This window comes from Haliotis cracherodii, unplaced genomic scaffold, assembly GCF_022045235.1.
Source record: "Haliotis cracherodii isolate W230 unplaced genomic scaffold, xgHalCrac1.p SCAF_7, whole genome shotgun sequence".
Taxonomy (NCBI): Eukaryota; Metazoa; Mollusca; class Gastropoda; order Lepetellida; family Haliotidae; genus Haliotis; species Haliotis cracherodii.
In genome coordinates this window covers 783287-801392 of record NW_027266330.1, presented here as the reverse complement: position 1 = coordinate 801392, position 18106 = coordinate 783287, and the positions used below count along the sequence as shown (strand labels likewise).

At 42.5% G+C, this 18106-nt stretch overlaps 1 protein-coding gene across 1 annotated transcript in view; it reads left to right on the top strand.

Annotated features, from left to right (window-relative positions):
• The first annotated feature begins 5492 nt into the window (after window positions 1-5492).
• The window catches only part of LOC139449121 (unconventional myosin-XVI-like), a 157726-nt gene continuing 145112 nt past the window's right edge, over window positions 5493-18106 (top strand). The window contains exon 1 of the mRNA XM_071230605.1: window positions 5493-5708. The gene's annotated coding sequence lies outside the window, so the exon portion shown is untranslated. The remainder of the gene's footprint in view (window positions 5709-18106) is intronic.

Genomic DNA, 18106 nt, shown 5'->3' with positions numbered 1-18106 from the left:
AAAACTGCTTTCTTAAGCTGGGTTTTAAACAGTTATTCCAAGACATTGTGTGACCATGGCACGAAGGCGATTATCAAACGCCACAAGATGGAAAATAATCGGAATGCATAACGCGGGAATGTCTTGTAAAGCCATTGGTCGGAATTTGGGGTATCATCACAATGTCGTAAGCCGTTTAGTCGAGAAACACGCTCAGACCGGTGATGTACAGGACCGTCCCAGATCAGGAAGACCTCCTGTGACGACACATCGCGAAGACAGGGACCATCTTCGTCTCATACGCCGAGAACCCTTTTTTAACAAGTACTCATCTGAAACAACTGTGGTTGCCCAATCGTCGTTTCAGCACTAGAGCCGCCAGGACTGAGGACAAGTCATTGTTGAGAGATCACCACAAAGCTGGTCGTTTAGCATGGTGTATTGTGCGACAGAACATGAATCTGAGACGGATCCATCGGTCAGACGAAAGTCGCTTTCTGCTCCACGTCACTGATGGAAGAACGAGAGTTTGGAGACATCGGAACACGGCCTACACCCCAAAGAGCATACTGAATATGCAAAGATGAAAGTTTTTTTCTATTGATGAGGTTTATGATGTTAATTTGTTCAGGAGCTCTCATGCTTCTCTGTGGTCCAGTGGATATAGATGTAGACTTGAATTTCAGAAAGGTTGCTGGTTGTGAGTTCACACCCAAGTTTCAGCAATGAGATGTATATTGAAGCCCCAGTTTCACTTCTTCCTGTCATGTGATCGGGTGTGAACACACAATCTCCCTGCATTAGATGTACATGTGCTGTCTGTGCACAGTCTGAATGAAAGTATGTTGGAGCACAAATGTAAGTTTTCTTTTTGTATTTCTGACATTTTGTGATGATAGGTAAATGCATTTATATGCTATTGTACTTCTTGAGTTGAAGGGGGCACGGGTGGCCCAGTCGTCTAAGGCGCCGCGATTCGCTGTGCAGAGTTGCGTCCCTTGGGCACGCCAGAAACCTTTGATTGTGGGTTCGAATCCCGGTTCGCCCCAAATATGTGTCTAGCTTTGTCAGCACCATACCCGTGCTCGTGGGTTTCACCGAAGTGGTAAACGTCTGAGACCTGCATCACTTCGGGGTTTCCTCCCACATTAAGCGGACACGCCGCGATATAACTGGAATACTGTTCAAAGCGGCGTTAAACCCAACTCACTCACTCACTCTTGAGTTGAAAAAGTGAAATTAATGCATACATTTTAAGAAATGTCAAAAACATGTTTATATAGAAAATTAAGGTCTAAATGTCACAAACTTAATTTCTTTTACTTTGTATTGTAGTTTTCTTAACCTCGTCACCTCGTCAGATGTTTTGTGTTCTTGCATCTACACATACTGTTGCATACGGCGGGGGCTCGGTAATGGTTTGGGGGTGTATCGCTCATGATTGCAGGTTTGATTTGGTCACCATAAGGGGCAACTTAACAGGGGCTCAGTACATCCGGGACGTTTTCAGGCCAGTCGTCAGTCCTCATTTTGACAACCAACCTCTTGCTACTAGGCCTCAGTACATGGATGACAATGCCAGGCCACATCGTTCGCATGCAGTCGTGGATTACATGAGGGCCAATGCAATAACGACTCTACCCTGGCCAGCAATGAGCCCAGATTTGAACCCCCTTGAACATGTTTGGGATATTCTGGGGTGGCGCAAACAGGCACGAAATCCTCCTGTACAAGATTTACGCCAATTAGAAGCAGCATTGCATCAGGATCCAACGTCTGACTGGAGGCATGAGACGTAGGGTGGAATGCGTCATCCGGGCACGTGGCGGCTATACCCGCTACTGATCTGTTTCACATATCATGTCAAGTAGAGACTTTAAGGAACATTTTCACATGAAACATCAAAGGTGACTCGTTTACTTCATCCTGCAGCTCCATACTTTTTTTAGGTATTGTCTAAGGTCAAAAACTCACCAATATCTTCTTTATTTGTTGTCAGGTGTTTGTTCTGTCCGATGACATTGGTATCGCCCAGCTCCTGTGGTCAGTCACCCCATGCCATGATTTTTGCCATTCGTCATGGTTCAGAAATAGGGGTGTGCTTAACCTTTTTCTTTGTGTATGTAAGTACATATACCCGGTGAACCTATCTAGGTTGTATCTGGATGGTTAATGACTGAATCCCTCGCGATATGATGTTCATAATATACAATACATCATAAAAGACATTCCTATTTACACACGTAAACATTACATCTAAATTATTATTGAATTGTTAATAAACATTACAAGCTGCTGAAGACACAAATGTCCTAGATGAACACAGACACACATAAAGTGCCATGAAACAGAACCCGAAATCATACACTCGCCAAGCACACACTGATACCAGTATATGTGACATGTTTAAATATACACAGAAAAAAAGTATCGCAACAATCCTATTTGATTATACTGCTGGTGTTTGATTCGATGCGAACGCTATATTACGTGTGTAAACCAATGGTGGCTCGGTGTTCTTTGTAGAGCAAATATTGAACAATAAGAAAACGTTGGAATGAATGAAATTGTCGGTAAAGATCATAATGTGTTCATGGTGAGTTACCAAAAAGACCAAAAAATGGAAAATATCCAATGCGAAACACTCTGACTAGAACAGGTCTATCTGAATTCAAAAGTCAGTTTCCATTCATATCATCCTCGGAAAGTTCATGGAGTTTGCAAAACGGTGAAAAATGTCAGTATCTGGTGTTACCTCCTCCAGCTTGAATCACCTGTTGAAACCTCCTCCTCATTGACCTAATGACTAGTGTGATCTCAGTGATCTGTTCCTGTGTGAGAATGTTCCACTCCTGGTGTAGTGATTGTTCCAATTCATCAACATTCTGCACTGGTAGCTCCCTCTGACAGATTTTACGTCCAAGAATGTCCCAGATATGCTCGATGGGATTGAGGTCTGGGCTTCTGACTGGCCAAGGTAGGGTAGTGACAGCAACAGGTAGTGACGGTGTGGTCGCGCGTTATCATCCATGAACACTGGCCTTGTGTTTAGAGCATGAGTGTCAAAATGAGGCACTACAACCCTGTCAATGATTTGCCTCTCACTGTTACCAGTGGCAGCTTGCAGTCATATGACAAGCAACTCCAGATCATAACAGAGCCGCCGCCAAATGGAACTTGTTCCAGAATGTTCCTCTCAGCATATGCCATCTTATTACGTCGCCAAACACGTGCTCTACCATCTGACATGAACAACAGAAAGCAACTCTCGTCAGACCAATGGATGTTCCGCCATGCCGCAATATTCCAGTGATTTCGTGTTCGACACCATGCCAATCGGGCTGCCTTGTGTTCACGTGACAACAGAGGTCTTCTGCCAGGTCTCCTGGCACGATATCCAGCATCTTTAAGTCGATTACGGACAGTTCTGTGGCATATGCGACGGTGAGGTAACCACTCCCTTTTCAGAACAGTGCTTGGTGCAAAAGGAAACCGCCGTACAATCCTCTTAAGAGCTGCATCCTCTCTTGCTGACGTACAGCGAGGTCTACCAGGACGATGGCGGTCCTTGGCATCATTAGTCTGATGATGCTTTCGTAACAATCGACTAATGGTTGAAGGATGGTGACCCAGCTGCCTTGCAATCTCTCTCACTGACATACCGGCAATGATCATGCCAATAACTTGCCATCTTTTGCCGTACTGAGTTGTCGAGGACCCATTGCTAAATTCTGACAGAGGAAACAATGCCTTGTAACCTTTACTCAATACAGGGACAGATCTCCAAAACATGATTTTCACGTTGCATGCTTTGCTTGTGCCGTAGACCGGACTCGACATGCATCTCATCATGACTGGTATGGAGGACAGGGCATGCCATGCCATAATTTTCATTTCAAGATTGCGTCTGTATATATATGTCAACATGGTCACTTGACAGCTTACATAACTGGGTGTTGCGATACTTTTTTCTTTTTGTATATAACTAAGGATATATAGGCATTTATTAACCTTAAGTAGTTTATATATTATACTGGCATAAATAGAACACAAACATATAATTACTAACCTTTAAATTACTATTCCTATCTTTTCCCCGGTCCAGTGCACAGTGCAGGGGTGAAAACAAATGGTTTTAAAAGTAGGACACTGAGATTTAAAACTAGCCAATCAAGAAGACACCCCGGCTTGCACGCTGATTAACCACCAAGAAGTTGACAGACCCACTTAGTAAAAATTGACAATGCTAATACTTGACATACAACTACTTAAATATCTTGTGCAGCCTGAAATGAAAAATATATGTATAATAAATAACTGTTAGTTACGGCAGTGTCTGAAATATACAAAATAACGTTATTGGCGACATACTGAAGTAAAACAGCTAATTAATAAAACATGATCACTATGTACAGAACTACTGTCTACTACTAATGAAAGGCCTCTGATCAACATCCACTTACAAACAAGATACAGAGATTCATATGAATAATGTCTCTGTCTCAGATTGATCGATGTCACCAAGACGTCACCATACATAGCGTCCACGTGTGTTGTGTACCCTGATCACGTGTCACCAAGACGTCACCATACATAGCGTCCACGTGTGTTGTGTACCCTGATCACGTCTCGCCAAGACGTCACCATACATAGCGTCCACGTGTGTTGTGTACCCTGATCACGTCTCGCCAAGACGTCACCATACATAGCGTCCACGTGTGTTGTGTACCCTGATCACGTGTCGCCAAGACGTCACCATACATAGCGTCCACGTGTGTTGTGTACCCTGATCACGTGTCGCCAAGACGTCACCATACATAGCGTCCACGTGTGTTGTGTACCCTGATCACGTGTCGCCAAGACGTCACCATACATAGCGTCCACGTGTGTTGTGTACCCTGATCACGTCTCGCCAAGACGTCACCATACATAGCGTCCACGTGTGTTGTGTACCCTGATCACGTGTCGCCAAGACGTCACCATACATAGCGTCCACGTGTGTTGTGTACCCTGATCACGTCTCGCCAAGACGTCACCATACATAGCGTCCACGTGTGTTGTGTACCCTGATCACGTGTCACCAAGACGTCACCATACATAGCGTCCACGTGTGTTGTGTACCCTGATCACGTCTCGCCAAGACGTCACCATACATAGCGTCCACGTGTGTTGTGTACCCTGATCACGTGTCGCCAAGACGTCACCATACATAGCGTCCACGTGTGTTGTGTACCCCGCACAGTCAAGATTACTGAAGAGGACAAGTCACTCACTCACTCACTCCGGCACAGCTCGCTCAGTCTGCAATTCGCTGTGCAGTGTTGAGTGTAATCCACCTTTCACTCTCTCACTCATAGAGAGAGAGAGAGAGAGAGAGAGAGAGAGAGAGAGAGAGAGAGAGAGAGAGACCTTAGCACGAAAACCCTGACACACAACCCTAACAGGGCCCCGCCGTCCACCCGCACCATAACAGTGTCGATGTCATTTGCGCATGTGCAAATAAATATCCACATGAATCATTGAGGAATATCAACACAGGTAAACGTCAACACGGAGGCATGTACAGACTATCACACAGCTAGCAGACTCCGTCACGTTCTCCAGCCACTGTCAGTCCCCCCACATCACGCAGACACAGTTGTCATACACGGGAAGACAGCGAGAAGACGACATACATCAAACAGGTGGAATATACCGTGCGACAATACCTGGCTGACAAACGGTCGCAGGTAGGTGTCATTGTGCTGTATTATGTGTTGACGTAGAGTGACTGTGTACATACCAGACGTTTCTCCGTGGGTCTGTATAAGTCAATGTAGTGGTCTATATAGATATAGGTCAATATTGATCTATTTTGGGTCTTATAGGTCTCTACAGTCTATATATGTGTCTGTATGGGCAACTGTTTGTCTATGTATGTGCCTGCATAGGTCTGCCTGGGCTGGGCATGTGTGGTCTGTTTATATATATGTCTGAGTGTTAATAGGTATATATAGGTCTATACAGATATATATAGGTCTATGTAGGTATATATAGATCTATGTAGGTGTATATAGGTCTATGAAGGTATATATAGGTCTATGTAGGTATGTATAGGTCTGTTTAGATCTACATAGGTCTGTGTAGGTCTATATAAGTATGAGTAGGTCTATATAGGTCTGTGAAGGTCTATATAGGTCTGTCTAGATCTACATAGGTCCGTAAAGGTCTCTAGAGGCCTGTGTAGATCTTAATAGGTCTGTGTAGGTCTATAACGGTCTGTAGATCTGTATAGGTCTATATAGGTCTTTAGATCTATATATATTTAGGTCTATGTAGGTATGTATAGGTCTGTTTAGATCTACATAGGTCTGTGTAGGTCTATATAAGTGTAACCGGGGGTGTTGATGAATAACACAGGTCGTTATTTGTCGTGAGGATTTATTATCAGATAATACAGACGCCCTGAAACATATTAAATGTAAAGATATATATACACATATATACAAATATATATGTATGTTATTATACACAACCATAGATATATAAAAGCACATCACATTATATTCATTCACATCGTCACACCGACGACATCATAGAAATAGATAGAACTCTTGCTTTCAACAAATACATAAATAACATTGTCATAAGCAAACACATACATCATAAATACATACCCACTCGCTCATTCATTCTCAGATGAAACATTTAGGAAAGGTGAAGATATACAGTGCTAACCTAGTTACAACATTTACATGGCTGCAATTATATGACTACATGTAATGACCTACCTAAATATGTATTAAGACTGTGTAACACTACAGCTGATTACACAAATAGATGCAAGTACATTATAACAATACGTATAGAAACATTACTAACCTATTTGGACGGTCTCAGTTGGAAATACTACACAGAGCAGAAATTTGTTATTCGCATGGTCAAGGTGTAGTGGCTGGTGTGCAGGTTAAATGCTGGGTGTTAGTATTTGAAACAAGGCCAATCAGGCGCAAGCTGTATTAAACAAAGGACCGACCCAAGGTACCTACTCTACCCCACAACCAGTAGAAGTTAAAAGAAAAGAAAACTCCACGCAGAGAACAAGTCGTTAAACAGAGCTGTTAAATTCAGCAGCCAAACAGGTTTATTTAATTTAATTCAACATAATAAAAGGTTAAAACACCATTTCATTACAAAACATTATATGTATACAAATATATAAAATACATACAATATGCATAGATACAACACTGCCACATAAGTATGTGTAGGTCTATATAGGTCTGTGAAGGTCTATATAGGTCTGTCTAGATCTACATAGGTCCGTAAAGGTCTCTAGAGGCCTGTGTAGATCTTAATAGGTCTGTGTAGGTCTATATAGGTCTGTAGACCGCCTCCGTGGTCTTGTGGTAGAGCGTCCGCCCGGAGAGCGGAAGGTCCAGGGTTCGATCCCGGGCTGCGTCATACAAAAAGACGTTAAAAGATTGTACTTGTTGTTACCCTGTCTGGCGCTCGGCATTAAGGGGCTAAAACAAGGACTGGTCGGCTCGGAGTCAGTATACTGTGTCTGAGTGGGGTATTCGTGTTAAACTGCGGCATGGTATCTCAGTGAGCTAGCACTATAAATCGGCATAAGCCCGGACTAGTACAAGCAGCCACACACACACATACACGTGCATGCACGTCGCTATATAACGCGACGTTAAACCCAATTTCACCTCACCTATATAGGTCTGTAAATCTGTATAGGTCTATATAGCTCTTTAGATCCATATATGTCTGTAGGTCTGTAAATCTATGTAGGTCTGTAGATCTATATAGGCCTGTGTAGGTCTTGATCTATATAGGTCTGTGTAAGTCTGTAGATCTAAAAAGGTCTTTAGATCTATATAGGGCTGTGTAGGTATATATAGGTCTATGTAGGTATATATAGATCTATGTAGGTATATATAGGTCTATGTAGGTATATATAGGTCTGTTTAGATCTACATAGGTCTGTGTAGGTCTATATAAGTATGTGTAGGTCTATATAAGTATGTGTAGGTCTATCTAGGTCTGTCGAGAACTACATAGGTCCGTAAAGGTCTCTAGAGGCCTGTGTAGATCTTAATAGGTCTGTGTAGGTCTATAACGGTCTGTAGATCTGTATAGGTCTATATAGGTCTTTAGATCTATATATGTCTGAAGGTCTGTAAATCTATGTAGGTCTGTAGATCTATATAGGGCTGTGTAGGTCTTTATAGGTCTGTGCAGATCTATATGTATGCTGTATCTAACAGAAGAAACTTCCATTGCTTATTAACCACCTGTACATGATGATGGTGTACAGCAGGTCGAGGTTTCAGCTTGGGAACAGTGACCCGTGTATCGCCTGCCTGGGTATCATGTGTCACACCAGTCCACACATACCTCACAGTTGCCATAACCAGGACCCCTGCCCTGTCATCCACACCACTCAGTAGCCTCCTATTCCACTCTTGTCAATAGTCAAGGCTGATATTCCTGGTCAGTCCCCAGTACCCCATGCTTGTCTCCCTGTGGGTATTCCAGGCCGGTCCCTCATACCCCATGCTTGTCTCCCTGTGGATATTCCTGGTCAGTCCCCAGTACCCCATGCTTGTCTCCCTGTGGGTATTCCTGGTCAGTCCCCAGTACCCCATGCTTGTCTCCCTGTGGGTATTCCTGGTCAGTCCCCAGTACCCCATGCTTGTCTCCCTTTGTGTATTCCAGGCCGGTCCCCATTACCCCATGCTTGTCTCCCTGTGGGTATTCGAGGCCGGTCCCCATTACCCCATGCTTGTCTCCCTGTGGGTATTCCAGGCCGGTCCCCATTACCCCATGGTTGTCTCCCTGTGGGTATTCGAGGCCGGTCCCCATTACCCCATGCTTGTCTCCCTGTGGGTATTCCAGGCCTGTCCCTCGTATCCCCTGCTTGTCTCCCTGTGGGTATTCCAGGCCTGTCCCCAGTACCCCATGCTTGTCTCCCTGTGGATATTCCTGGTCAGTCCCCAGTACCCCATGCTTGTCTCCCTGTGGGTATTCCTGGTCAGTCCCCAGTACCCCATGCTTGTCTCCCTTTGTGTATTCCAGGCCGGTCCCCATTACCCCATGCTTGTCTCCCTGTGGGTATTCGAGGCCGGTCCCCAGTACCCCATGCTTGTCTCCCTGTGGGTATTCCAGGCCGGTCCCCATTACCCCATGCTTGTCTCCCTGTGGGTATTCGAGGCCGGTCCCCATTACCCCATGCTTGTCTCCCTGTGGGTATTCCAGGCCTGTCCCTCGTATCCCCTGCTTGTCTCCCTGTGGGTATTCCAGGCCTGTCCCCAGTACCCCATGCTTGTCTCCCTGTGGGTATTCCAGGCCGGTCCCTCGTACTCCCTGCTTGTCTCCCTGTGGGTATTCCAGGCCTGTCCCCAGTACCCCATGCTTGTCTCCCTGTGGGTATTCCAGGCCTGTCCCTCATACCCCCTGCTTGTCTCCCTGTGGGTATTCCAGGCCGGTCCCTCGTATCCCCTGCTTGTCTCCCTGTGGGTATTCTAGGCCGGTCCCCAGTACCCCATGCTTGTCTCCCTGTGGGTATTCGACGCCAGTCCCCAGTACCCCATGCTTGTCTCCCTGTGGGTATTCCGTTCCGGTCCCTCGTACCCCCTGCTTGTCTCCCTTTGTGTATTCCAGGCGGGTCCCCAGTACCCCATGCTTGTCTCCCTGTGGGTATTCCGTTCCGGTCCCCAGTACCCCCTGCTTGTCTCCCTGTGGGTATTCCAGGCCTGTCCCCAGTACCCCATGCTTGTCTCCCTGTGGGTATTCGACGCCGGTCCCCAGTACCCCAGGCTTGTCTCCCTGTGGGTATTCCAGGCCGGTACCCATTACCCCATGCTTGTCTCCCTGTGGGTATTCCAGGCCTGTCCCTCGTTCCCCATGCTTGTCTCCCTGTGGGTATTCCAGGCCTGTCCCTCGTCCCCCATGCTTGTCTCCCTGTGGGTATTCCAGGCCGGTCCCCATTACCCCATGCTTGTCTCCCTGTGGGTATTCGACGCCGGTCCCCAGTACCCCCTGCTTGTCTCCCTGTGTGTATTCCAGGCCGGTCCCCATTACCCCATGCTTGTCTCCCTGTGGGTATTCCAGGCCGATCCCCAGTACCCCCTTCTTGTCTCCCTGTGTGTATTCCAGGCCGGTCCCCAGTACCCCATGCTTGTCTCCCTGTGGGTATTCCAGGCCGATCCCCAGTACCCCCTGCTTGTCTCCCTGTGTGTATTCCAGGCCGGTCCCTCGTACCCCATGCTTGTCTCCCTGTGGGTATTCCAGGCCGGTCCCCAGTACCCCCTGCTTGTCTCCCTGTGGGTATTCCGTTTCAGTCCCTCGTACTCCCTGCTTGTCTCCCTGTGGGTATTCCAGGCCGGTCCCCAGTACCCCCTGCTTGTCTCCCTGTGTGTATTCCAGGCCAGTCCCCATTACCCCCTGCTTGTCTCCCAGTGTGTATTCCAGGCCGGTCCCTCGTATCCCCTGCTTGTCTCCCTGTGTGTATTCCAGGCCGGTCCCCAGTACCCCCTGCTTGTCTCCCAGTGGGTATTCCTGGTCAGTCCCCAGTACCCCATGCTTGTCTCCCTTTGTGTATTCCAGGCCGGTCCCCAGTACCCCATGCTTGTCTCCCTGTGGGTATTCCTGGTCAGTCCCCAGTACCCCATGCTTGTCTCCCTGTGGGTATTCCAGGCCGGTCCCCAGTACCCCATGCTTGTCTCCCTGTGGGTATTCCTGGTCAGTCCCCAGTACCCCATGCTTGTCTCCCTGTGGGTATTCCAGGCCGGTCCCCAGTACCCCCTGCTTGTCTCCCTGTGGGTATTCCAGGCCTGTCCCCAGTACCCCATGCTTGTCTCCCTGTGGGTATTCCAGGCCGGTCCCTCGTACCCCATGCTTGTCTCCCTGTGGGTATTCCAGGCCTGTCCCTCGTATCCCCTGCTTGTCTCCCTGTGGGTATTCCAGGCAGGTCCCTCGTATCCCCTGCTTGTCTCCCTGTGGGTATTCCAGGCCGGTCCCTCGTATCCCCTGCTTGTCTCCCTGTGTGTATTCCAGGCAGGTCCCTCATACCCCCATGCTTGTCTCCCTGTGGGTATTCCAGGCCGGTCCCCATTACCCCATGCTTGTCTCCCTTTGTGTATTCCAGGCCAGTCTCTAGTACCCTATGCTTGTCTCCCTGTGGGTATTCCAGGCCGGTCCCTCGTACCCCATGCTTGTCTTCTCTCACTTGGTAATCCATCTGTACTTTGGTACATCTGTACTCACTTCTGTACTCACTTCTGTACTTACTTGTGTAATTACTTGTGTAATTACTTCTCTACTCACTCTTGTTGCTCCGTACGTCACTGTAACACAGGTACATCACTGTAACACAGGTACATCACTGTAACACAGGTACATCACTGTAACACAGGTACATCACTGTAACACAGGTACTCATGGTCATCTCAATGATAGGGGAGTTCTTGTAGGATCCAAAGGGATTTATGTGAACAGGCATTGAGTGGGTACTACACGGTAGCCCGGATCTGCCCTAAAACATGCATGTATAATTCAATATGAACATCATGGGTATGGACATTATAAAGGCATGAGATGACAACAATACTAATAATACATTAAGATTTATAGTTCATTGCAAATCCCTGTAGATAAGAAACATAATACACCTTATATTTAGTTAATCATGCACAATTAATAAAATATAAATATCATACCTCGTCTCGGTGATGCAGGACCGACATCTCTTATAGATGTTCAGTGAATAGGCCTGCACAAATAAGTATACTACATATAAATATACTACATAACCACAGTTACATTAGTGTGTGGGAAATACAAGCATTATTAATTCTGCAAAATACCATACATATATACATGATACATATACATATATCACTTGCAATGGGAACAAGTTTTTTTAGTAACTTCTGAAGTTATCTTGTCTAAGAGATACTTATCAAGACTGAGTTATATTTTCCAGAGAAGGGGTCATTTGTGTGTATTAATTTCACATTTAATAATTTTTTTTGATGGCATAAAGCGACCAAAGTGCCTATTTACTCTTACGGCTTGAGACCCCCGTGAAGATTAGGTCTTCAGTAATCCATGCTTGCTGTCAAGAGCGACTATGCTTGCTGTCAAGAGCGACAGGATTGGGTGGTCAGGCTCTCTGACTTGGTTGATGCATGCAATCATATCCCAATTGCGTGTATTGATGCTCATGATGTCAATCACTGGATTGTCTGGTCCAGACTTGATTATTGACAGACCGCCGTCATATAGCTGGAATATTGCTAAGTGCTGTGTTTTATCATGGTTAACATTAATACTAAGTTATCTTATAATAATTAGATCTACATCAAGTGCTTTTATGAGTTATCATGGTGTAATATATATACATCATTTCATATAATTATAGTTTAGCAAGTAATAATTATCATTAGGTAAAATGCATATATAAAATATCAGTAGTTTCAGTTATAGCTTTTTAGATGGTTGCTAGCCTAAGGTAATGGGAGCGCATCTTCTAGACATACTATTCAGTAAGACAAGGGTTACGTCTACATAGTTTAATTGATTTGAAGCTTTTAGATAAATGCTAGCCTAAGGTATCAAGATCCCATCTCCCAGACAAAGGATATGTCTTTTAGTCTTATAGATTACATTGAACTATTTTATTTAAGTATATCTGTCATCACCTACCGGGGTATATTAGAATAACATTTCAGCAATTACTTCAATTAATACTCATTAAGGATTAGCCCCCATACAAGCTCGTCTATAGTGCATTAAGGATTAGCCCCCATACAAGCTCGTCTATAGGGCATTAAGGATTTGCCCCAATACAAGCTTGTCTATAGGGCATTAAGGATTAGCCCCAACACAAGCTCATCTATAGTGACACCATAATCTCTTTCAAAGCATCCAGTAAATATGTCAACAAGATTAGTGCGAGTCCAACAGGATTAACAGGGTTTATTATTCTCCTCTGTCTAGCCATCCATTTAGCATAGGACACAACCAATCGTGTATCAACCAATCCTATTCCTTTTTATTGTTCAATTTTTTGTTAAATACATACTGTAGCCAAGTTTTAGCAGAGAAGGGGTTTGACTCTCTTACCAAGCAGACCTCTCTCCCACGACCCAGAGTGTGTACCGACTCTCTGTGGCACCCTCAGTTATTATCTAAGTATATTGTAAATTGTTAATTGTTCTTGTAAATAAAATTGTGATTAGTCTCCTGTGACTCTGGCTCTTTGCTGACTAATACCCCAAGAAAACCAGCACCTCATTTGGAAGGTATTGTTCACCCAGAACAGTTCCATGATAGTTTTAACAACAAACAAAACAAAAACTTTAACAGCTTGATAGGTTATATTCACTACTATATGAACAAACAAAATTCTAATGTACCCATGGAGGGGGATAGTGATATCGCTGTTTTCTTGTTATTTCTGTAAGTATTTTAGTACTTACTTCTGTAATACCCTCAGAACTTGTGTTTTTTACCATGGTGACTGTGGGTTGTGCTTTACCATGGTGACTGTGGGCTGTGCTTTACCATGGTGACTGTGGGTTGTGCTTTACCATGGTGACTGTGGGTTGTGCTTAACCATGGTGACTGTGGTTTGTGCTTTACCATGGTGACTGTGGGTTGTGCTTTACCATGGTGACTGTGGGTTGTGCTTTACCTTGTGTGCGGAGGTTGTTCCTGCTTCTGTACTTACGTTTGTTCCTCGTACATGTCTCTCTGCCTGCTGTGTGTTGATGTTTCACCTTTCATCTTTTACCAATAAGTGGGAGACATGCCTCGCAGGACACACTCACTGTCCGGTTAGATATAAACTGTGTTGTACATATATAGACTGTGTTGTACAGATTAGAGACTGTGATGTACAGATATAGACTCTGTTGTACAGATATAGACTGTGTTGTACAGATATAGACTTTGTTGTACAGATTAGAGACTGTGATGTACAGATATAGACTCTGTTGTACAGATACAGACTGTGTTGTACAGTTAGAGACTGTGTTGTACAGATATAGACTGTGTTGTACAGATATAGACTGTGTTGTACAGATATAGACTGTGTTGTACAGATATAGACTGTTGTACAGATATAGACTGTGTTGTACAGATATAGACTGTGTTGTACAGATATAGACTGTTGTACAGATATAGACTGTGTTGTACAGATACAGACTGTGTTGTACAGATATAGACTGTTGTACAGATATAGACTGTTGTACATATATAGACTGTGTTGTACAGATATAGACTGTGTTGTACAGATATAGACTGTGTTGTACAGATATAGACTGTGTTGTACAGATTAGAGACTGTGATGTACAGATATAGACTGTGTTGTACAGATATAGACTGTGTTGTACAGATATAGACTGTGTTGTACAGATATAGACTGTTGTACAGATATAGACTGTGTTGTACAGATACAGACTGTGTTGTACAGATATAGACTGTTGTACAGATATAGACTGTTGTACATATATAGACTGTGTTGTACAGATATAGACTGTGTTGTACAAATATAGACTGTGTTGTACAGATATAGACTGTGTTGTACAGATTAGACTGTTGTACAGATATAGACTATTGTACATATATAGACTGTTGTACAGATTAGACTGTTGTACAGATATAGACTGTGTTGTACAGATATAGACTGTTGTACAGATATAAACTGTGTTGTACAGATATATGACTGTGTTGTACGAATATAGACTGTTTTGTACATATATAGACTGTGTTGTACAGATATATGACTGTTTTGTACAGATATAGACTGTTGTACAGATATAGACTGTTGTACAGATATAGACTGTTGTACACATATAGACTGTGTTGTACAGATATAGACTGTGTTGTACAGATATAGACTGTTGTACAGATATAGACTGTTGTACAGATATAGACTGTTGTACAGATATAGACTGTTGTACAGATATAGACTGTGTTGTACAGATATAGACTGTGTTGTACAGATAGAGACTGTTGTACAGATATAGACTGTGTTGTACAGATATAGACTGTGTTGTACAGATAGAGACTGTGTTGTACAGATAGAGACTGTTGTACAGATATAGACTTGTACAGATATAGACTGTGTTGTACAGATATAGACTGTGTTGTACACATATAGACTGTGTTGTACAGATATAGACTGTTGTACAGATATAGACTATTGTACAGATATAGACTGTTGTACAGATTAGACTGTTGTACAGATATAGACTGTGTTGTACAGATATAGACTGTTGTACATATATAGACAGTGTTGTACAGATATAGACTGTTGTACAGATATAAACTGTGTCGTACAGATATATGACTGTGTTGTACGAATATAGACTGTTTTGTACATATATAGACTGTGTTGTACAGATATATGACTGTTTTGTACAGATATAGACTGTTGTACAGATATAGACTGTGTTGTACAGATAAAGACTGTGTTGTACAGATATAGACTGTTGTACAATTATAGACTGTTGTACAGATATAGACTGTGTTGTACAGATATAGACTGTGTAGTACAGATAGAGACTGTATTGTACAGATTAGACTGTTGTACAGATATAGACTTTTGTACAGATATAGACTGTTGTACAGATTAGACTGTTGTACAGATATAGACTGTGTTGTACAGATATAGACTGTTGTACAGATATAAACTGTGTTGTACAGATATATGACTGTGTTGTACGATTATAGACTGTTTTGTACATATATAGACTGTGTTGTACAGATATATGACTGTTTTGTACAGATATAGACTGTTGTACAGATATAGACTGTTGTACAGATATAAACTGTGTTGTACAGATATATGACTGTGTTGTACGAATATAGACTGTTTTGTACATATATAGACTGTGTTGTACAGATATATGACTGTTTTGTACAGATATAGACTGTTGTACAGATATAGACTGTGTTATACAGATTAGACTGTTGTACAGATATAGACTGTTGTATGAATATAGACTGTTTTGTACATATATAGACTGTGTTGTACAGATACAGACTGTGTTGTACAGATATGGACTGTGTTGTACACATATAGACTGTGTTGTACAGATATAGACTGTTGTACAGATATAGACTGTTGTACAGATATAGACTGTTGTACAGATAGAGACTTTGTTGTACAGATATGGACTGTGTTGTACAGATATAGACTGTGTTGTACAGATATAGACTGTTGTACAGATATAGACTGTATTGTACAGATATAGACTGTTGTACAGATATAGACTGTGTTGTACAGATATGGACTGTGTTGTACAGATATAGACTGTGTTGTACAGATATAGACTGTTGTACAGATAAAGACTGTGTTGTACAGATATACTGTGTTGTACAGATATAGACTGTGTTGTACAGATATAGACTGTTGTACAGATATAGACTGTGTTGTACAGATATAGACTGTGTTGTACAGATATAGACTGTGTTGTACAGATATAGACTGTTGTACAGATAAAGACTGTGTTGTACAGATATACTGTGTTGTACAGATATAGACTGTGTTGTACAGATATAGACTGTGTTGTACAGATATAGACTGTTGTACAGATATAGACTGTGTTGTACAGATATAAACTGTTGTACAGATATATGACTGTGTTGTATGAATATAGACTGTTTTGTACATATATAGACTGTGTTGTACAGATATATGACTGTTTTGTACAGATATAGACTGTTGTACAGATATAGACTGTTGTACAGATATAGACTGTTGTACACATATAGACTGTGTTGTACAGATATTGACTGTGTTGTACAGATATAGACTGTTGTACAGATATAGACTGTGTTGTACAGATATAGACTGTTGTACAGATATAGACTGTTGTACAGATATAGACTGTGTTGTACAGATATAGACTGTGTTGTACAGATAGAGACTGTTGTACAGATATAGACTGTGTTGTACAGATATAGACTGTGTTGTACAGATATAGACTGTGTTGTACAGATATAGACTGTTGTACAGATATAGACTGTTGTACAGATATAGACTGTGTTGTACAGATATAGACTGTGTTGTACAGATATAGAATGTGTTGTACAGATATAGACTGTTGTACAGATATAGACTATTGTACAGATATAGACTGTTGTACAGATTAGACTGTTGTACAGATATAGACTGTGTTGTACAGATATAGACTGTTGTACATATATAGACAGTGTTGTACAGATATAGACTGTTGTACAGATATAAACTGTGTTGTACAGATATATGACTGTGTTGTACGAATATAGACTGTTTTGTACATATATAGACTGTGTTGTACAGATATATGACTGTTTTGTACAGATATAGACTGTTGTACAGATATAGACTGTTGTACAGATATAGACTGTGTTGTACAGATATAGACTGTTGTACAGTTATAGACTGTGTTGTACAGATATAGACTCTGTTGTACAGATATAGACTGGGTTGTACAGATTAGACTGTTGTACAGATATAGATTGTGTTGTACGAATATAGACTGTTTTGTACAGATATAGACTGTGTTGTACAGATATAGACTGTTGTACAGATATAGACTGTGTTGTACAGATAAAGACTGTGTTGTACAGATATAGACTGTTGTACAATTATAGACTGTTGTACAGATATAGACTGTGTTGTACAGATATAGACTGTGTAGTACAGATAGAGACTGTATTGTACAGATTAGACTGTTGTACAGATATAGACTTTTGTACAGATATAGACTGTTGTACAGATTAGACTGTTGTACAGATATAGACTGTGTTGTACAGATATAGACTGTTGTACAGATATAAACTGTGTTGTACAGATATATGACTGTGTTGTACAGATATATGACTGTGTTGTACGAATATAGACTGTTTTGTACATATATAGACTGTGTTGTACAGATATATGACTGTTTTGTACAGATATAGACTGTTGTACAGATATAGACTGTGTTATACAGATTAGACTGTTGTACAGATATAGACTGTTGTATGAATATAGACTGTTTTGTACATATATAGACTGTGTTGTACAGATACAGACTGTGTTGTACAGATATGGACTGTGTTGTACACATATAGACTGTGTTGTACAGATATAGACTGT